This window comes from Arachis stenosperma, chromosome 1, assembly GCF_014773155.1.
Source record: "Arachis stenosperma cultivar V10309 chromosome 1, arast.V10309.gnm1.PFL2, whole genome shotgun sequence".
Taxonomy (NCBI): domain Eukaryota; kingdom Viridiplantae; phylum Streptophyta; class Magnoliopsida; order Fabales; family Fabaceae; genus Arachis; species Arachis stenosperma.
The window spans coordinates 105,302,620-105,325,002 of record NC_080377.1 but is presented as its reverse complement, the minus strand read 5'-3'; the positions used below and the strand labels follow the sequence as shown (position 1 = coordinate 105,325,002).

At 38.6% G+C, this 22,383-nt stretch overlaps 1 non-coding gene across 1 annotated transcript; it reads right to left on the bottom strand.

Moving 5' to 3' along the window:
- Nucleotides 1-20,190: 20,190 nt before the first annotated feature.
- Nucleotides 20,191-20,294, bottom strand: LOC130956422 (small nucleolar RNA R71). Its single transcript, XR_009077100.1, has one exon. It is a non-coding gene; the product is annotated as a small nucleolar RNA R71 (small nucleolar RNA).
- Between the last annotated feature and the right edge of the window lie 2,089 nt (nucleotides 20,295-22,383).

Here is a 22,383-nt window from a genome sequence, read left to right as displayed (position 1 = left end):
ACCAGCTGAGTGGTCTAGAGAAATCTGAGCTCTTTCTGTAAGCCCATAGTAGAAGATGTCTAGCTGCACCCACTCTGAAAACATTTCAGGGGGCATTTTCTTAGTATCTCTCTGTATCTCTCCCAAGCATCATAAAGAGATTCATTATCTCCTTGTTTAAAGCCTTAGATGCTCAGCCTTAGTTGTGTCATCCGTTTTGGAGGAAAATAGTGATTCAGGAATTTTTCTGACAGCTGTTTCCATGTCTTTATGCTGTCCTTAGGTTGGTTATTTAACCACCTCTTAGCTTGGTCTTTTACAGCAAATGGGAACAGTAATAGCCTGTAGACATCCTGATCTACCTCCTTATCATGGACTGTATCAGCAATTTATAAAAACTGTGCCTGAAACTCTATAGGTTCTTCTTGTGGAAGACCGGAATACTGGCAACTTTGCTGCACCATGATAATGAGCTGAGGATTCAACTCAAAACTACTAACTCCAATGGAGGGTATACATATACTACTCCCATATGAAGCAGTAGTGGGGTTAGCATATGACCCCAGAGTCCTTCTGTACTGTTCATTTCCACTTAAGTCCATGATGGAGAAAGAGAGATGATGTGAATTTATTTTATTATATATAAAAATTTTGAAATAATAACAATAAAATAAAATAAAATAAAGACAACAATAAAAATAAAAATAAATAAAAATAAAAATAAAAATAAAATAAAAATAAAAAAGAGAATTTAAAAATATTTTATGAAGATTTTCGAAAAAGTGAGGAGAGAGAAAGTGGTTAGGATATTTTTGATATTGAAATCTGAAATTTTTATATAAAAAAATTCGAAAATATGCCTTAAAAATAGTTAGAAAAGATATTTTTTTGAATTTTGAATTTTATGATGAAAGAGAAAAACACACAAAAGACACAAGACTTAAAATTTTTAGATCTAATGCTCCTTGTTTTCAAAAATGTTGGAAGGAAAATACCAAGGAACACCAAACTTAAAAATTTTAAGATCAAAACACAAGAAAGACTCAAGAACACCTTGAAGATTTACAAGAACACCAAGAACAAAAGAAAGAACACAAAACTTAAAATTTTTAGAAAACCACAATAAAAATTTTGAAAATTAAAGAAAGATTAACAAGAAAACACCAAACTTAAAGTTTGGCACAAGATTCAATCAAAGAGAGATTATTTTCGAAAAAAAAAAAATTTTAAAAAGAAGATACTCAATTACCAAGAACATAAACCAACGCTCTAGCCAATTGAGCTGTAAATGTAACACTTTTTTTAAAGAAGTATTTTTAATAACTAAAAATAATTTTTTTTCGAAAACTAATGTTTTGAAAAAGCACAAAAAAACCAAGAAAAGACACAGAACAATAAAAACTAAAGATCAAACAAGAAAAATAAACAAGAACAACTTGAAGATCCGAAAAAACAAAGAACTCAAATTCGAAAATTTAAAGGAAAATATAAAATATGCAATTGACACCAAACTTAAAACATGACACTAAACTCACGAAAAATTAAAACTTTAATAAGGAAAAATAATATTTTTGAAAAAAAGTTTTTTTTTTTTGAAAAGAAAATAAAGGACTCAGAATTGATGACTCTATAGCAACAAAAATAAATTATTCCTAATCTAAGCAACAAAATAAACCTTAAGTTGTTCAAACTCGAACAATCCCCGGCAATGGCGCCAAAAACTTGGTGCACGAAATTGTAAATCACACTTTTCACAATTCGTACCACTAACCAGCAAGTACACTGGGTCGTCCAAGTAATACCTTATGCGAGTAAGGGTCGAATCCCACGGAGATTATTAGCTTGAAGCAAGCTATGGTTATCTTATTATTCTTAGTTAGGATACCAATAGGATTCTTTAGTCTCAATTGTAAAATAAAGTGAAAGGGCATAAAATAATTAATTATTACTTAATAATGGAGAATATGTTGGAGTTTTGGAGATGCTTTGTCCTCTTTATTTCAGCTTTTCTCTTGTACTCCTCTTCACACACGCAAGGCTCCTTCCATGGCAAGCTGTATGTAGGGTGTCACCGTTGTCAATGGCTACTTCCCATCCTCTCAGTGAAAATGGTCCAAATGCTCTGTCGCAGCACGGCTAATCATCTGTTGGTTCTCGATTAGGTCGGAATAGAATCCATTGATTCCTTTGCGTCTGTCACTACGCCCAACAATTGCGAGTTTGAAACTCGTCACAGCCATTCAATCCTTGAATCCTACTCAGAATACCACAGACAAGGTTTAGACTTTCCGGGTTCTCATGAATGCCTCCATAAATTCTAGCTTATACCACGAAGATTCTGATTAAGGAATCTAAGAGATACTCATTCAATCTAATGTAGAATAGAGGTGATTGTCAGGCGCACGTTCACAGATCATCACCTTCTTCATGGTGAAGCGCGAATGAACATCTTAGATAGGAACAAGCGTGTTTGAATGGAAAACAGAGATAATTGCATTAATTCATCGAGACGCTGCAGAGCTCCTCACCCCCAACAATGGAGTTTAGAGACTCATGCCGTCAAAGAGTATAAAATTTAGATCTAAAAATGTCATCAGATACAAAACAATTCTCTAAAAGTTGTTTAAATACTAAACTAGTAACCTTGGTTTACAGAGAATGAGTAAACTAAAATGGATAGTGCAGAAATCCACTTCTGGGGCCCACTTGGTGTGTGCTGGGGCTGAGACTTAAGCTTCTCACGTGCATGGGCTGTTTCTGGATTTGAACGCCAGGTTGTAACCTGTTTCTGGTGTTGAACTCCAACTTGTAACCTGTTTCTGGCGCTGAACGCCAGACTGCAACATGGAACTGGCGTTAAACGCCAGTTTACGTCATCTATCTTCGTGCAAAGTATAAACTATTATATATTGCTGGAAAGCCCTGGATGTCTACTTTCCAACCTAATTGGGAGCGTGCCAATTGGGCTCTTGTAGCGCCAAAAAATCCATTCTGAGTATAGAGAGGTCAGAATCCAACAGCATCAGCAGTTCTTTTTCAGCCTGAATCAGATTTTTGCTCAGCTCCCTCAATTTCAGCCAGAAAATACGTGAAATCAAAGAAAAACACACAAACTCATAGTAAAGTCCAAAAATATAATTTTTGCTTAAAAACTAATAAAACTCTGCTAAAAACTAACTAAAACAGACTAAAATCTACATGAAATTTCCTCCAAAAAGCGTATAAAATATCCGCTCATCACCCATACGTCAAACAATTCCATCTCTAAGATCCCTTGCTGAGGCATGGCATAGCCATGAGGCAGATTACCAGCTCTTTGGAAACTGTCACAGTTCCGTACAAACTCTCGAGAGTCTTTATAGAGAGTAGGCCAGTTGAAGCCATATTGGAGGACTTTTGTGGTTGTTCGCTCACTTCCGAAATGTCCTCCATACTGTGATCCATGGCAATGCCAAAGGATCCTCTGCGCTTCTTCTCTAGGCACACATCTACGGAATATTTCGTCTGCGCATCTCTTAAAGAGATATGGTTCATCCCACGGGTAGTACTTTCCATCAGAAATTAATTTTTTTGTTTGCTGCCTGCTGTACTCCTTGGGTATGAACCTTGCAGCCTTATAGTTTGAAATGTTTGCAAGCCATGGTACTTCATGAATGGCAAAGAGTTGCTCATCAGGAAAGGTTTTAGAGATCTCAGTAATGGGGAGGGACGCCCCCTCTACTAGTTCTATCCGGGATAGGTGATCTGCTACTTGGTTTTCTGTCCCTTTTATGTCTCTTATTTCTATATAAAACTCTTGCAGAAGCAATACCCACCTTATGAGCCTAGGTTTTGAATCCTGCTTTGTGAGTAGATATTTAAGAGCAGCATGGTTAGTGTACACAATCACCTTCGATCCTACTAAATAGGATCGGAACTTGTCAATAGCATAAACCACTACAAGCAATTCCTTTTCTGTGGTTGTGTAATTCTTCTGTGCATCATTTAGAGCACGGCTGGCATAGTAGATGACATGCAGAAATTTGTCAAGCCTCTGTCCCAATACTGCACCAATGGCATGGTCACTGGCATCACACATCAGTTCGAATGGTAATGTCCAGTTTGGTGTAGAAATGACTGGTGCTGTAACCAGCTTGGCTTTCAGGGTCTCAAACGCCTGCAGACACTCTGTGTTATAAAAATAAATGTCGTGTCAGTAGCTAGCAGATTACTTAGAGGTTTTGCGATTTTTGGAAAATCCTTTATAAACCTCCTATAGAATCCTGCATGCCCCAGAAAGCTTCTGATTGCCTTAACATTGGCAGGTGGTGGTAATTTTTCAATTACCTCTACCTTAGCTTGATCCACCTCTATTTCTTTGTTCGAAATCTTGTGCCCAAGGACGATCCCTTCAATCACCATAAAGTGACAATTTTCCTAGTTTAAAACCAGGTTAGTCTCTTGGTACCTTTTCGAAACAAGTGTCAGGTGATCAAGACAGGAGCTGAATGAGTCTCTATATACTGAGAAGTCATCCATGAGGAAATAGAGAGCATGCATCTCTGAAAGGTTGCAGGTGCATTACACAGCCCAAATGGCATCCTTCTATAGGCAAATACTCCAGATGGACATGTGAATGCTGTTTTCTCTTGATCATGAGGATCTACTGCAATTTGGTTGTAGCCTGAATAGCCATCCAAAAAGCAGTAATAATCATGACCTGCTAGTCTTTCTAGCATCTGGTCTATGAATGGTAAAGGAAAATGATCCTTTCTAGTGGCCGTATTGAGTCTTCTGTAGTCAATACACATGCGCCACCCTGTAACTGTTCTTGTAGGAACCAGTTCATTTTTCTCATTATGAACTACTGTCATGCCTTCCTTCTTGGGGACGACTTGGACAGGGTTCACCCAGGGGCTATCAAAAATTGGATTAATAATCCCAGCCTCTAGTAGTTTAGTGACCTCTTTCTACACCACTTCCTTCATGGCTAGATTCAGCTGCCTTTGTGGTTAAACCACTGGCTTAGCATTATCCTCCAAGAGAATCTTGTGCATGCATCTGGCTGGACTAATACCCTTGAGATCACTTATGGACCACCCAAGAGCTGTCTTGTGTGTCCTTAGCACTTGAATCAGCGCTTCTTCTTCATGTGGCTTTAATGTAGAGCTTATGATCACAGGAAAAGTGTTGTCTTCTCCCAGAAATACATATTTTAGGGATGGTGGTAGTGGTTTGAGCTTTGGTTTTGGGGGCTTTTCCTCTAATTGAGGAGTTTTCAGAGGTTTTTCTATTTCCTCTGGCTCCTCCTGATCAGGCTGAACATCTTTAAATATGTTCTCTAGCTCTGATTTGAGACTTTCAGTCATATTGACTTCTTCTACTAGAGAGTCAATAAGATCAACTTTCATGCAGTCTTTTGGTGTGTCTAGATGCTGCATAGCTTTGACAGCATTCAACTTAAACTCATCCTCATTGACTCTTAGGGTCACTTCCCCTTTTTGAACATCAATGAGAGTTCGACCAATTGCTAGGAAAGGTCTTCCTAAAATGAGAGTTGCACTCTTGTGCTCCTCCATTTCCAGTACTACAAAGTCAGTGGGGAAGGCAAATGGCCCAACCTTGACAATCATGTCTTCAATTATGCCTGATGGGTATTTAATGGAGCCATCAGCAAGTTGAAGTCAGATCCAGGTTAGTTTGATCTCTTCTGTCAAACTAAGCTTTCTGATAGTGGATGCAGGGATTAGTTTGATACTTGCCCCAAGATCACATAGAGCTGTCTTGGTACAAATTCCCTCTAATGTGCATGGTATCATAAAGCTTCTGGGGCCCTTAAGCTTTTCTGGTAAGCTATTTAGAATGACTGCACTGCATTCCTCAGTGAGAAAAACTTTTTTAGTTTCTCTCCAATCCTTCTTATGGATTAAGATCTCTTTCATGAACTTAGCATAGGAAGGTACTTGCTCAAGTGCTTCTGCAAACGGAATCTTTATTTCAAAAGTCCTGAAATAGTCTACAAAGCGGGAAAATTACTTATCCTGTTCCGATTGGCGGAGTTTCTGAGGATAACATATTTTGGCTTTATATTCTTCAACCTTGGTTGCTGCAGGTTTATTTCCTACAGAAGTAGGCTGAGATACCTTTTTGAGGGAGTTATTATCAGCACTTGCAGTTGTCTGATCCCTTACTGGCATTTGAACGCCAGGATTAGGTGCTAGATTGGCGTTTAACGCCAGATTCCTACCCCGTTCTGGCATTTGAATGTCAGAATTGAACATGGATTTGGCGTTCGATGCCAACTTTTCACCCTTTTCTGGCATTTGAACGCTAGAACTGGGCGTCCACTAGGCGTTTAACGCCAGTTTGTCACCCTTTTCTGGCATTTAAATGCCAGAATCATTCCTCTCTGGGCTCTTATTATCCTCAGAGGGATTTTGGGTAGCATTCTGTTCATCCTCTGTCAGCTGTTCTTTCCTTGGCTTTCTGCTGCTTTGAGTTGATGTATTTATTATTTTTCCACTCCTTAATTGAACAGCTTGACATTCTTCTGTTATTTGTTTAAATAATTGTTGTCTTGTCTGGTAAAGTTTTGCTTCCATATTCTTATTAGCATCCTGAGTATCTTATAACATTTCTTTAAATTCTACTAACTATTTTGTCAGAGTAAGTAATTGCTGGTTGAGCTCAGCAACTTTCTCTGGAGGACTATGGTCAGTAGATACTGCTTTAACCTCTTCCTTCATGGAGGACTCACTGCTCAAGTACAGATGCTGATTTCTAGCAACTATATCTATAAGCTCTTGAGCCTCTTTATTGTCTTTCTCATGTGCATAGATCCACCAGCGGAGTGGTCTAGAGATATCTGAGCTTTTTCTAAAAGCCCATAGTAGAAGATGTCTAACAGCACCCATTTTGAAAACATTTCAGAGGGGCATTTCCTCAGCATCTCTCTGTACCTCTCCCAGGCATTGTAAATTGTAAAGGGATTCATTATCCTCTTTTTTAAAGCCTTGGATGTCCAGCCTTAGCTGTGTCATCCTCTTAGGAGGGAAATATTGATTCAGAAAATTTTCTGACAGCTGTTTCCATGTTCTTATGCTGGCCTTAGGTTGGTTATTTAACCACCTCTTAGCTTGGTCTTTTAGAGCAAATGGAAATAGTAATAATCTGTAGACATCCTAGTCTACTTCCTTATCATATACTGTGTCTGCAATTTGTAAGAACTGTGCCAGAAACTCAGTAGGTTTTTTCTGTGGTAGACCGGAATACTAGCAATTTTGCTGCACCATGATAATGAGCTAAGGATTCAACTCAAAACTACTGACTCTGATGGAGGGTATACAGATACTACTCCCCTATGAAGCAGTAGCGGGGTTAGCATATGACCCCAGAGTCCTTCTAGACTGTTCATTTCCATTTAGTTCCATGATGGAGAAAGATAGATGATGTGGATTTATTTTATTATATTTATTTATTTATATTTATTATTTTTTTTCGAAGTAATAATAATAATAAAAAATAGAGACTAAAATAATTAAATAAAAAAATTGAAAATTTTTTTGATGAGGATGTTTGAAAAAGTGAGGGGACAGAAAGTGGCTAAGGAGTTTTGAAAAAGATATGATAAAAAGAAAAAATAATTATTTTGAAAAGATATGATTTGAAAAAGATATGATTTTAAAAATTTTCACCAAGTCAACCAAAAGGGATTTGAAACTAATGTGCAATTAAAGGAAAGAATATTTTTTTATTTTTGAATTTTATGATGAAAGAGAAAAACATACAAAAGATACGGGACTTAAAATTTTTAGATCTAGTGCTCCTTGTTTTTGAAAATTTTGGAGGAAAAACACCAAGGAACACCAAACTTAAAAAATTTTAAGATCAAAACACAAAAAAGACTCAAGAACACCTTGAAGACTCGCAAGAACAACAAGAACAAAAAGAAAGAACACCAAACATAAAATTTTTAGAAAACCAAAGTAAAATTTTTGAAAACTCAAAGAAAATGAACATGAAAACACCAAACTTAAAATTTGACACAAGATTTAATCAAAGAAAAATTAAAATTTAATAAAGAAAAATAATATTTTTAAAAGGATTTTGAAAGGAAAAATATAAGATGTAATCCTAGTGACTCTAAACATAACTAAATAAATTGTTCCTAATCTAAGCAACAAAATAAACCGTCAGTTGTCCAAACTCGAACAATCCCCGGCAATGGCGCCAAAAACTTGGTGCACGAAATTACAGTCGCACTTGCAATTCCGCACAACTAACCAGCAAGTGCACTGGGTCGTCAAAGTAATACCTTACGTGAGTAAGAGTCGATCCCACGGAGATTGTCGGCTTGAAGCAAGCTATGGTTACCTTGTAATTCCTAGTCAGGAGATTAATAATGAAAAGTGTTTTTGTTTGCAACGTAATAAAAGACCATGAAATAAAAGGTACTTGTGATTCAGTAATGGAGAACAGGTTGGAGTTTTGGAGATGCTCTGTCATCTGAATCTCTGCTTTCCTATTGTTTTCTTCTTCACACACGCAAGGCTCCTTCCATGGCAAGATGTATGTTGGCGGATCACCGTTGTCAATGGCTACCATCCGTCCTCTCAGTGAGAAAGGTCCATGTACATGGCTAATCATCTGTCGGTTCTCACTTATGTTGGAATAAGATCCACTGATACTTTTGGCGTCTGTCACACGCCCAACATTCATGAGTTTGAGGCTCGTCACAGTCATCCCTTCCCATATCCTACTCGGAATACCACAGACAAGGTTTAGACTTTCCGGATCTCAAGAATACTGCCAAAGGATTCTAGCCTATACCACGAAGACTCTGGTTCCACGGATTCAAGCACTCTGTTGTCAGGAGAGATACTCAAATTCATGAACCAGGAATCCAAGAGATGCACATTCAATCTAAGGTAGAACGGGAGTGGTTGTCAGGCACGTGTTCATAGGTTGAGAATGGCGATGAGTGTCACAGATCATCACATTCATTATGTTGAAATGCGAATGAGTATCTTAGAATGGAAACAAGCGTGTTTGAATAGAAAATGAAAGTAATTGAATTAATCCAATGAGACACAGCAGAGCTCCTCACCCCCAACAATGGAGTTCAGAGACTCATGCCGTAGAGATACAATGTAAAACGTGAAAATGTCATGAGTTGAACGCTTCTGGGGCCCACTTGGTGTGTGCTGGGGCTGAAACTTAAGCTTCTCATGTGCTGGGACTGTTTCTAGAGTTGAACGCCAGGTTGTAACCTATTTCTGGCGTTGAACTCCAACTTGCAACCTGTTTCTAGCGCTGAACACCAGACTGGAACATGGAACTGGCATTGAACGCCAGTTTACGTCATCTATCTTCGCACAAAGTATAGACTATTATATATTGCTGGAAAGCCCTGGATGTCTACTTTCCAAACCAATTGAGAGCGCGCCAATTGGACTCATGTAGCTCAAAAAAAATCCATTCCGAGTGCAGAGAGGTCAAAATCCAACAGCATCAGCAGTCCTTTTTCAGCCTAAATCAGATTTTTGCTCAGCTCCCTCAATTTCAGCCAAAAAATACCCAAAATTACAAAAAAACACAAAAACTCATAGTAAAGTCCAGAAATATGAATTTTGCCTAAAAACTAATAAAATTATACTAAAAACTATCTAAAATATACTAAAATCTACATGAAATTACCCCCAAAAAGCGTATAAAATATCCGCTCATCACAAAACCAAACTTAAACTGTTGCTTGTCCCCAAGCAACTAGATAAATAAAGTAGGATAAAAAGAAATTAAGAAGCAATAATATCTCAGAGTTTTAAGTGAAGCTCATATTCTAATTAGATGAGCGGGGCTAGTAGCTTTTTGCTTCTGAACAGTTTTGGCATCTCACTTTATCCCTTGAAATTCAGAATGATTGGCATCCATAGAAACTCAGAATTCAGATAGTATTATTAATTCTCCTAGTTTAGTACGTTAATTCTTGAACACAACAACTTTATGAGTCTTGGTCGTGGCCCTAAGCACTTTGTTTTCCAGTATTACCACCGGATACATAAATGCCACAGACACATAACTGGGTGAACCTTTTTAGATTGTGACTTAGCTTTGCTAGAGTCCTTAATTAGAGGTGTCCAAAGTTCTTAAGCACACTCTTTTGCTTTGGATCACGACTTTAACCACTCAGTCTCAAGCCTTTCACTTGGACCTGCATGCCACAAGCACATGGTTAGGGACAGCTTGATTTAGCCACTTAGGCCTGGATTTATTTCCTTGGGCCCTCCTATCCATTGATGCTCAAAGCCTTGGATCCTTTTCACCCTTGCCTTTTAGTTTAAAGGGCTATTGGCTTTTTCTACCTCTTTTGCTTTTTTTCTTTTTTTTTTTCTTCTTTTTTTTCGCAAGCTTGTTTTTCACTTCTTTTTCTTGCTTCAAGAATCAATTTCATGATTTTTCATATCATCAATAACATTTCTCTTGTTCATCATTCTTTCAGGAGCCAACAATTTTAACATTCATAAAATTCAACATAAAAATATGCATTGTTCAGGCATTCATTCAGAAGACAAAAAGTATTGCCACCACATATAAATAATTAGAATTTTCCTTATTAAGAACTCGAAAGAATAAAAATATTACCTTTTTATTCTTAAAATCTACTATTTTATTCATGTTTGATGATGATGAGAAAAATAAATTATAGCTTAATTGGAGATAAAATCAAAATAGAGATACTAATTACTACTACTAATATATAACTTCTAAGATATATTCATAATAAGAACAGTTATCACAGAGTTAAGGCAAAGATTAGGACTCAACAACCTTTATTTTGGGAAGTGGGTGTTCCTCTAGTCTGTGGGGTGCTTGATCCTTCAAGAGATAATTTCTGACGCTTCAGTTCCTTCAAGTCACATCCTTGCTCTTCCTGTTCCCTTAGGTGCCATGATCTTGATGAGTTTTAGTTCAGTGATCATGGCAAATCACACCAAACTTAGAGGTTTACTTGTCCTCAAGCAAAAGAAAGGAAAGGAGAGGAATAGAAGGAGAGGCAATTTCAAAATTCAAAAGATATGATGAGTTGAAAAAGATATGAGAAGAAATTAAAAAGATTTGAAAAGAATTCAAAAAGATAGATGAGTTTTGAAAAAGATTTGAAAAGAAATTAAAGAAAAATCAAGAAATATGTTTTGGATAAAAAAATTTTTGAAATTAAAGTTGAAAGATGAGAGTTTGTAACATGTTTATGCAAGAAATCATGAATTGAAACATGAAAATTGGAAAAAATTTGAATTGAAAACGAAATTACCTCCTCCCCACAATCCTGGCCTTAAACGCCCAAACGCTGCATGTTTTGGGCGTTTAACGCCCATCTGTAGCTTCTCCTGGGCGTTCAACGCCCAGCTGTTGCTTCTAGCTGGCGTTGAATGCCAGAATCTCTTTTGTCACTGGGCGTTTTTTTGAACGCCCAGGACGCTGTAAATCTGGCGTTAAACGCCCAGAAGGTGCTTCTTTCTGGCGTTTAACCCCCAGAAGATGCTTCTTTCTGGTGTTTAACGCCCAAATGGCTATCTCTACTGGCGTTGAACGCCTAGTAGATGCTTCTTTTGGGCGTTCAACGCCCAAAATAGCTCTTACTGGCTTTTTTGCCCCAGTGAGCTTCTTTTTGCTATTTTATCCTCTGAAGCCTTCTGTAACTCTGCATCATTCACTGAAATGTATTATCTAATTTAAAATTAAAATTACAAATAAAATAAACTCATGATTGGGTTGCCTCCCAGCAAGCGCTTCTTTATTGTCTTTAGTTGGACTATTACTGAGCTTTAATCAAGTCTCAGTTTTGAGCATTCATGCTCAAAATTGCTTTCAAGATAATGTGTGACTCTCTGTCTATTAACAATGAACTTTTTGTTAGAATCATTATCCTGAAGCTCTACGTATCCATATGGTGACACACTTGTAATCACATATGGTCCTCTCCATCGGGATTTCAATTTCCCGGGGAATGATCTGAGCCTAAAATTAAACAGCAGAACTTTCTGCCCTGGCTCAAAGACTCTGGATGACAACTTCTTATCATGCCATCTTTTTGCTTTCTCTTTGTAAATTTTTGCATTTTCGAAAGCATTGAGTCTAAATTCCTCTAGCTCATTTAACTGGAGCAATCGCTTTTCTCCAGCTAACTTGGCATCAAGGTTTAGGAATCTGGTTGCCCAATAGGCCTTATGCTCCAGTTCCACTGGCAAGTGACAAGCTTTTCCATACACAAGCTCGTATGGAGAAGTTCCTATAGGAGTCTTGAATGCTGTTCTGTATGCCCACAGAGCATCATCGAAGCTTCTTGCCCAATACCTTCTGCGGTTAATCACAGTCCGTTCCAAGATTCTTTTAAGTTCTCTATTAGAGACTTCAGCTTGCCCATTTGTTTGTGGATGATATGGAGTGGCCACCCTGTGGCTAACTTCATATCGAACCAAAGCAGAGTAAAGCTGTTTATTGCAGAAATGAGTGCCCCATCACTGATTAGTACTCTAGGGATACCAAATCTGCTGAAGATGTATTTTTGGAGAAATTTCAGCACTGTCTGAGTATCATTAGTGGGTGTTACAATAGCTTCCACCCATTTGGATACATAATCCACTGCCACCAGAATATAAGTGTTTGAGTATGATGGTGGGAAAGGCCCCATGAAGTCAATACCCAATACATCAAATAACTAAATCTCTAAGATTCCTTGTTGAGGCATGGCATAACTGTGAGGTAGATTACCAGATCTTTGGCAACTGTCACAATTAAGGACAAACACTCAGGAATCTTTATAGAGAGTAGGCCAATAGAAGCCACATTGGAGGACTCTTGTGGCTGTTCGCTCACTTCCAAAATGTCCTCCATACTGTGATCCATGGCAGTGAAAGAGGATCTTCTGTGCTTCTTCTTTAGGCACACATCTACGGATTACTCCGTCTGCATATCTTTTAAAGAGATATGGTTCATCCCAAAGATAGTATTTTGCATCCGTGATCAATTTCTTTGATTGCTGCCTACTATATTCTTTGGGTATGCATCTTACTGCCTTGTAGTTTGCAATGTCTGCCTTGTAGTTTTCTGTGGTTGTGTAGTTCTTCTGTGCATCGTTTAAAACACGACTGGCATAGTAAATGACGTGCAGAAGCTTGTCATGCCTTTGTCCTAACACTGCACCAATGGCATGGTTACTGGCATCACACATCAGTTCAAATGGTAATGTCCAGTCTAGTGCAGAGATGACTGGTGCTGTGACCAGCTTAGTTTTCAGAGTCTCAAACGCCTGCAGACACTCCTTATCAAAGATAAATGGCGTGTCAGCAGCTAGCAGATTACTCAGAGGTTTGGCGATTTTTCAAAAATCTTTTATAAACCTCCTATAGAATCCTGCATACCCCAGAAAGCTTCTGATTGCCTTAACATTGGCAGGTGGTGGTAATTTTTCAATTACCTCTACCTTAGCTTGATCCACCTCTATTCCCTTGTTCGAAATTTTGTGTCCAAGGACAATTCCTTCAGTCACCATAAAGTGACATTTCTCCTAGTTTAAAACCAGGTTAGTCTCTTGGCACCTCTTTAAAACAAGTGCTAGATGGTCAAGACAGGAGCTGAATGAGTCTCCAAATACTGAAAAGTCATCCATGAAGACTTCCAAAAATTTTTCCACCATATCAGAGAAAATATAGAGCATGCACCTTTGAAAGGTTGCAGGTGCATTGCACAGGCCAAATGGCATCCTTTTGTATGCAAATACTCCGGATGGACATCTGAATGCTGTTTTCTCTTGATCCTGGGAATCTACTGCAATTTGATTATAATCTGAATATCCATCCAAGAAGCGGTAGTATTCATGACCTGCTAATCTTTCTAGCATCTGGTCTATGAATGGTAAAGGAAAATGATCCTTTCTGGTAGTTGTATTGAGCCTTCTGTAATCAATACACATACGCCACCCTGTAACTGTTTTTTTAGGAACCATTTCATTTTTTTCATTGTAAACCACTGTCATGCCACCCTTCTTAGGGACGACTTGGACAAGGCTTACCCAGGGGCTGTTAGAAATGGGATAAATAATCCCAGCCTCTAGTAATTTAGTGACCTCCTTCTGCACCACCTCCTTCATGGCTAGATTCAGTCGCCTCTGTGGTTGAACCACTGGCTTCGTGTCACCTTCCAATAGGATCTTGTGCATGCATCTGGCTGGGCTAATGCCCTTAAGATCACTGATGGACCACCAAAGAGCTGTCTAGTGTGTCCTTAGCACTTGAATTAGTGCTTCCTCTTCCTGTGGCTCTAAGGTAGAGCTTATGATTACATGAAAGGTATCACCTTCTCCCAGAAATGCATATTTCAGGGATGGTGGTAATGGTTTGAGCTCGGTTTGGGAGGTTTCTCCTCTTCCTGAGGGATTTTCAGAGGTTCTATTATTCTCTCTGGTTCCTCCAAATCAGGCTGAACATCTTTAAAGATATCCTCTAGCTCTGATTCGAGACTCTCAGTCATATTGACCTCTTTTACTAGAGAGTCAATAATATCAATGCTCATGCAGTCATTTTGGGTGTCTGGATGCTGCATAGCTTTGACAACATTCAACTTAAACTCATCCTCATTGACTCTCATGGTCACTTCCCCTTTTTCGACATCAATGAGGGTTAGTCCAGTTGCTAGGAAAGGTCTTCCTAGAATGAGAGTTGCACTCTTGTGCTCCTCCATTTCCAGCACCACAAAGTCAGTGGGAAAGGCAAATGGCCCAACCTTGACAATCACGTCTTCAATTATGCCTGATGGGTATTTAATGGAGCCATCAGCAAGTTGGAGACACAAACGGGTTGGTTTAACTTCATCAGTCAACCCAAGCCTTTTGATAGTAGCTGCAGGTATTAGGTTAATACTTGCCCCAAGATCACATAGAGCTTGCTTGGTACAAGTACCTTCTAATGTGCATGGTATCATAAAGCTTCTCAGGTAAGCTTTTCAGAATAACTGCACTGCATTCTTCAGTGAGGTAAACTTTCTCAGTTTCCCTGCAGTCCTTCTTATGGCTTAAGATCTCTTTCATGAACATAGCATAAGAGGGTATTTTCTCAAGTGCCTTTGCAAACGGAATCTTTATTTCAAGAGTCCTGAGATAGTCTGCAAAGCGGGCAAATTACTTATCCTGTTCCGCTTGGTGGAGTTTCTGAGGATACGACATTTTGGCTTTGTATTCCTCAACCTTAGTTGCTGCAGGTTTATTGCCTACAGATGTGGGTTGAGAAGCCTTTTTAGAAGGGTTGTTATTAGCACTTGTATGTGTCTGATCTCCCACTGGCAATTGAATGCCAGGAGTGGAAGCTGGAGTGGCGTTAGACGGCAACTCCTTATCTATTTTTGGCGTCTGAATGCCAGAACTGTGCTTCCTTTGGGTGTTTAACGCCAATTCCTTGCTTGTTTCTGGCGTTGATCACTAGGACTGAGCATGGTTTGGGCGTTCAATGCCAGCTTTCCACCCATTCTCTGGCGTTTGAGCACCAGAATTATTCCTCTCTGGGCTCTTACTGTCCTCAGAGGGATTTTGGTTAGTTTGCTCATTTCTTGGCTTCCTACTATCTTTAAGTGAGGTATTTAATGTTTTTCCACTTCTTAATTGAACTGCTTGGCATTCTTCTATTATTTGTTTTGATAATTGCTGTTCTATTTGCTTCAACTGTACTTCCATATTCATATTAGCCATTCTTGTTTCTTGTAGTATCTCCTTGAATTCGGCTAGCTATTTTGTTAGAAAATCTAGTTGCTGATTGAATTCAGTAACTTGTTCTGTAGGACTGAGTTTAGCAGTTACTGTCTTAGCCTCTTCGTTAATGGAAGGTTCACTGCTTAGGTACAGATGCTGATTTCTGGCATCTGTATCAATGAGCTCTTGAGCTTCTTCAATTGTCTTTCTCATGTGTATAGATCTACCAGCTGAGTGGTCTAGAGATATCTGAGCTCTCTCTGTAAGCCCATAATAGAAGATTTAAAAAAATTTGACCAAGTCAACCAAAAGGATTTGAAAATAATGAATAATTAAAGGAAAAGATATTTTTTTTTATTTTTGAAATTTTATGATGAAAGAGAAAAATACACTAAAGACACAAGATTTAAAAATTTTTAGATCTAATGCTCCTTGTTTTTGAAAATTTTGGAGGGAAAACACCAAGGAATACCAAACTTAAAAAATTTTAAGATCAAAACACAAAGAACACTCAAGAACACCTTGAAGATTCACAAGAACACCAAGAACAAAAGAAAGAACACCAAACTTAAAATTTTTGGGAAAACTAAAATAAATTTTCGAAAATTAAAGAAAAATTAACAAGAAAACACCAAACTTAAAGTTTGGCACAAGATTTAATCAAAGAAAAAATTATTTTTGAAAAAGTTTTAAAAAGATGATACCCAATTGCCAAGAACATAAGCCAACGCTCTAGCCAACTGATTTATAAATGTAACGTGTTTTAAAGAGGTATAAAAATATGTTAATTTTTTTTTTGAAAATTAAAATTTTGAAAAATGGACAAGGAAAACACGAAAACACACAGAACAAGACAAACCAAAGATCAAACAACAAAAATTAACAAGAACAATTTGAAGATCAAGGAAAAACAAGAACATGCAATTCGAAAAATTGAGAGACAAAGAAAATCATGCAATTGACACTAAACTCATAAAAAAAAACAAAAATTCAATTAAAGAAAAATAATATTTTTTTGTTTTTTTAAAAAAAATTTTAAACAGGAATAATAAAAGATGCAATTCTAGTAAAAAAGATAAATTTTTCCTAATCTAAGCAACAAGATTCACCGTTAGTTGTTCAAACTCAAACAATCCCGGGCAACGGCGCCAAAAACTTGGTGCACGAAATTGAAAATCACAATTCTTCTCAACCTCGCACAACTAACCAGCAAATGCACTGGGTCGTCCAAGTAATACCTTACGTGAGTGGTTCACGAAATTGTGATCATCAATGGCGCCATCAACATGGTACGCTCAATTGCAATCTCAACTCTTTATCACAACTTCGCACAACTAACCAGCAAGTGCACTGGGTCGTCCAAGTAATAAACCTTACACGAGTAAGGGTCGATCCCACGGAGATTGTTGGTATGAAGCAAGCTATGGTCATCTTGTAAATCTCAGTCAGGCAGATTCAAATGGTTATGAATGATATATGAATAAAGCATAAAGATAGAAATACTTATGTAATTCATTGGTGAGAATTTCAGATAAGCGTATGGAGATGCTTTGTCCCTTCCGTCTCTCTGCTTTCCTACTGTCTTCATCCAATCCTTCTTACTCTTTTCCATGGCAAGCTATATGTTGGGCGTCACCGTTGTCAGTGGCTACAGTCCCGTCCTCTCAGTGAAAATGTTCAACGCACCCTGTCACGGCACGGCTAATCATCTGTCGGTTCTCAATCAGGTTGGAATAGAATCCATTGATTCTTTTGCGTCTGTCACTAACGCCCAGCCTTCAGTAGTTTGAAGCTCGTCACAGTCATTCAATCATTGAATCCTACTCAGAATACCACAGACAAGGTTTAGACCTTCCGGATCCTCTTGAATGCAGCCATCAATTCTAGCTTATACCACAAAGACTCCAATTAAGGGATCCAAGAGATATCCACTCAATCTAAGGTAGAACGGAGGTGGTTGTCAGGCATACGTTCATAGGTGAGAATGATGATGAGTGTCACGGATAATCACATTCATCAAGTTGAAGAACAAGTGATATCTTAGAACAAGAACAAGCTGAATTGAATAGAAGAACAATAGTAATTGCATTAATACTCGAGGTACAGCAGAGCTAAGGTGTGTAGAAACTCCACCGTTGAAAATACATAAGAACAAGGTCTAGGCATGGCCGTGAGGCCAGCCACCAAATGATCTAAGATAGCATAAGACTAAAGATAGCTACCCAGATTGAAAATACAATAGCAAAAGGTCCTATATGTAGAGAACTAGTAGCCTAGGGTTTACAGAAATGAGTAAATGACATAAAAATCCACTTTCGGGCCCACTTGGTGTGTGCTTGGGCTGAGCATTGAAGCTTCTATGTATAGAGACTTTTCTTGGAGTTAAACGCCAGCTTTTGTGCCAGTTTGGGCGTTTAACTCCCACTCTTGTGCCAGTTCCGGCGTTTAACGACGGGCATTCTTGACCTGATTTGGAACGCCGGTTTGGGCCATTAAATCTTGAGCAAAGTATGGACTATTATACATTTCTGGAAAGCCCAGGATGTCTACATTCCAACGCCGTTGAGAGCGCACCAATTGGGTTTCTGTAGCTCTAGAAAATCCACTTCGAGTGCAGGGAGGTTAGAATCCAACAGCATCTGCAGTCCTTTTCAGCCTCTGAATCAGATTTTTGCTCAGGTCCCTCAATTTCAGCCAGAAAATACCTGAAATCACAGAAAAACACACAAACTCATAGTAAAGTCCAGAAAAGTGAATTTTAACTAAAAACCAATAAAAATATACTAAAAGCTAACTAAAACATACTAAAAACATACTAAAAACAATGCCAAAGAGCGTACAAATTATCCGCTCATCAGTGAGTAAGGGTCGAATCCCACGGAGATTGTTGGCTTGAAGCAAGCTATGGTTATCTTATTAATCTTAGTCAGGATACCAATAGGATTCTTTAGCCTCGATTGTAAAAGATAAATAAAAGGGTGTAAAAGGAGTAATTGTTACACAGTAATAGAGAATATATTGGAGTTTTGGAGATGCTTTGTCTTCTGAATTTCTGTAACATAATGCTTCCTCACTTTTATAAATTCATGGCTCCTTCCATGGCAAGCTGTATGTAGGGTGTCACCGTTGTCAATGGCTACTTCCCATCCTCTCAGTGAAAATGGTCCAAATGCTCTGTCACAGCACGGCTAATCATCTGTTGGTTCTCGATCATGTCGGAATAAGATCCATTGATCCTTTTGTGTCTGTCACTACGCCCAACAATCGCGAGTTTGAAGCTCGTCACAGCCATTCAATCCCTGAATCCTACTCGGAATACCACAGACAAGGTTTAGACTTTCCGGATTCTCAGGAATGCCGCCATTAATTCTAGCTTATACCACGAAGATTCTGATTAAGGAATCTAAGAGATACTCATTCAATCTAATATAGAACGGAGGTGGTTGTCAGGCACACATTCATGGATTGAGGAAGGGGATGAGTGTCACGGATCATCACCTTCTTCATAGTGAAGCGTGAATGAACATCTTAGATAGGAACAAGCATGTTTGAATGGAAAATAGAAATAATTGCATTAATTCATCGAAACGCTGCAGAGCTCCTCACCCCCAACAATGGAGTTTAGAGACTCATGCCGTCAAAGAGTATAAAAATTCAGATCTAAAAATGTCATGAGATACAAAATAAATCTCTAAAAGTTGTTTAAATACTAAACTAGTAACCTAGGTTTACAGAAAATTAGTAAACTAAGATAATTGGTGCAGAAATCCACTTCTGCGGCCCACTTGGTGTGTGTTGGGATTGAGACTTAAGCTTCTCACGTGCCTGGGATGTTTCTGGAGTTGAACGCCAGGTTGTAACCTGTTTCTGGCGTTGAAATCCAACTTGCAACCTGTTTCTGGCGCTGAACGCCAGACTGCAACATGGAACTGGCATTGAACGCCAATTTACATCGTCTATCTTCGCGCAAAGTATGGACTATTATATATTGTTGGAAAGCCCTGGATGTCTACTTTCCAACCCAATTGAGAGTGCGTCAATTGGACTCCTATAGCTCCAAAAAATCTATTCCGAGTGCAAGGAGGTCAGAATCCAATAGCATCAGCAGTCCTTTTTCAGCCTAAATCAGATTTTTGCTCAGCTCCCTCAATTTCAGCCAGAAAATACCTAAAATTACAGAAAAACACGCAAACTCATAGTAAAGTCCAGAAATATGAATTTTGCCTAAAAACTAATAAAATTATACTAAAAAATAACTAAAACATACTGAAATCTACATGAAATTACCCCCAAAAAACATATAAAATATCCGCTCATCAACTGTTAAGACTAATGGAGTCGATCCTGAAGTCTACAGGCTCATGCTTTTCCCTTTTTCTGTAAGAGACAGAGCTAGAGCATGGTTGGACACTCAACCTAAAGATAGCCTAGACTCCTAGGATAAGCTGGTCACGACCTTCTTGGCTAAGTTCTTTCCTCCTCAAAAGCTGAGCAAGCTTAGAGTGGATGTTCAGATCTTCAAACAAAAAGATGGTGAATCCCTCTATGAAGCTTGGGAAAGATACAAGCAGATGACCAAAAGATGTCCTTCTGACATGTTTTCAGAATGGACCATGATAGATATATTCTATTATGGTCTATCGAGTTCTCTAAGATGTCACTGGACCATTCTGCAGGTGGATCCATTCACCTAAAGAAAACGCCTGCAGAAGCTGAAGAACTTATTGACATGGTTGCAAATAACCAGTTCATGTACACTTTTGAGAGGAATTCCGTGAATAATGGGACACCTCAAAGGAAGGGAGTTCTTGAAATTGATGCTCTGAATGCCATATTGGCTCAGAACAAAATGTTGACTCAGCAAGTCAACATGATTTCTCAAAGTCTGAATGGATGGCAAAATGCTTCCAACAGTACTAAAGAGGCATCTTCTGAAGAAGAAGCTTATGATCCTGAGAACCCTGCAATAGCAGAGGTAAATTATATGGGTGAACCTTATGGAAACACCTATAATTTATCATGGAGAAATCATCCAAATTTCTCATGGAAGGATCAACAAAAGCCTCAACAAGGCTTTAATAATGGTGGAAGAAATAGGCTCAGCAATATCAAGCCTTATCCATCATCTTCTCAGCAACAGATAGAGAATTCTGAACAGAGCACCTCTAACTTAGCAAACTTAGTCTCTGATTTATCTAAGGCCACTTTAAGTTTCATGAGTGAAACAAGGTCCTCCATTAGAAATCTAGAGGCACAAGTGGGCTAGCTGAGTAAGAAAATCACTGAAACTCCTCCTAGTACTCTCCCAAGCAATACTGAAGAGAATCCAAAAAGAGAGTGCAAGGCCATTGATATAATCAATATGGCTGAACCTAGAGAGGAAGGAGAGGACGTGAATCCCAATGAGGAAGACCTCATGGGACGTCTCTCAAGCAAGAAGGAGTTCCCTATTGAGGACCCAAGAGAATCTGAGGCTCATATAGAGACCATAGAGATCCCATTAAACCTCCTTCTGCCATTCATGAGCTTTGAAGATTATTCTTCCTCTGAAGAGGATGAAGATGTAACTGGAGAGCAAGTTGCTCAATATTTAGGAGCTATAATGAAGCTGAATGCCAAGTTATTTGGTAATGAGACTTGGGAAGGTGAACATCCCTTGCTCATTAGTGAACTAGATACATGGGTTCAGCAAACTTTACCTCAAAAGTGACAAGATCCTGGCAAATTCGTAACACCCTGCACCATAGGCACCACGATCTTTGAAAAAGCTCTGTGTGACCTGGGGTCAAGCATAAATCTTATGCCACTCTCTGTAATGGAGAAGCTGGGGATTATTGAGGTACAGCCTGCCATATTTTCATTGCAAATGGCAGACAAGTCAGTAAGAAAAGCTTATGGATTGGTAGAGGACGTGTTGGTAAAGGTTGAAGGCCTTTACATCCCTGGTGATTTCATAATCTTAGACACTAGGAAGGAGGAGGATGAATGCATCATCCTTGGAAGACCTTTCTTAGCCACAGCAGGAGCTGTGATAGATGTTAACAGAGGAAATTAGTCCTTCAATTGAATGGGGACTACCTTGTGTTTAAGACTCAAGGATCTTCTTCTTTAACAATAGAGAGGAAGCATGAAAAGCTTCTCTCAGTACAGAGTCAAACAAAGCCCCCACAATCAAACTCTAAGTTTGGTGTTGAGAGGCCTCAGCCAAACTCTAAGTTTGGTGTTGAATCCCCACATCCAAACTCTATGTTTGGTGTTGGGAGTCTACAACATTGACCTGATTAACTGTGTGGCTCCATGAGAGCCCACTGTGCGGCTCCAATTTTTATTTATCTAATTTTATTTTTCTTTTATTGTTCTTTATTGTTTTATTAGGTTCATGATCATGTGGAGTCACGAAAAAAAAATACTAAAATTAAAAACAGAATAAAAAATAGAAGAAGAAAAATCACACCCTGGAGGAAGGACTTACTGGCGTTCAAACGCCAGTAAGGAGCATCTGGCTGGCGTTCAACGCCAAAACAGAGCATGGATCTGGCGTTGAACGCTAGAAACAAGCATCATCCTGGCGTTTGAATGCCAGGAATATACCCTGAGGAGAGCTGGCGCTGAACGCCAGAAACAAGCATGGAACTGGCGTTCAACGCCAGAAACATGCTACAGTTGGGCGTTGAACGCCCAACATA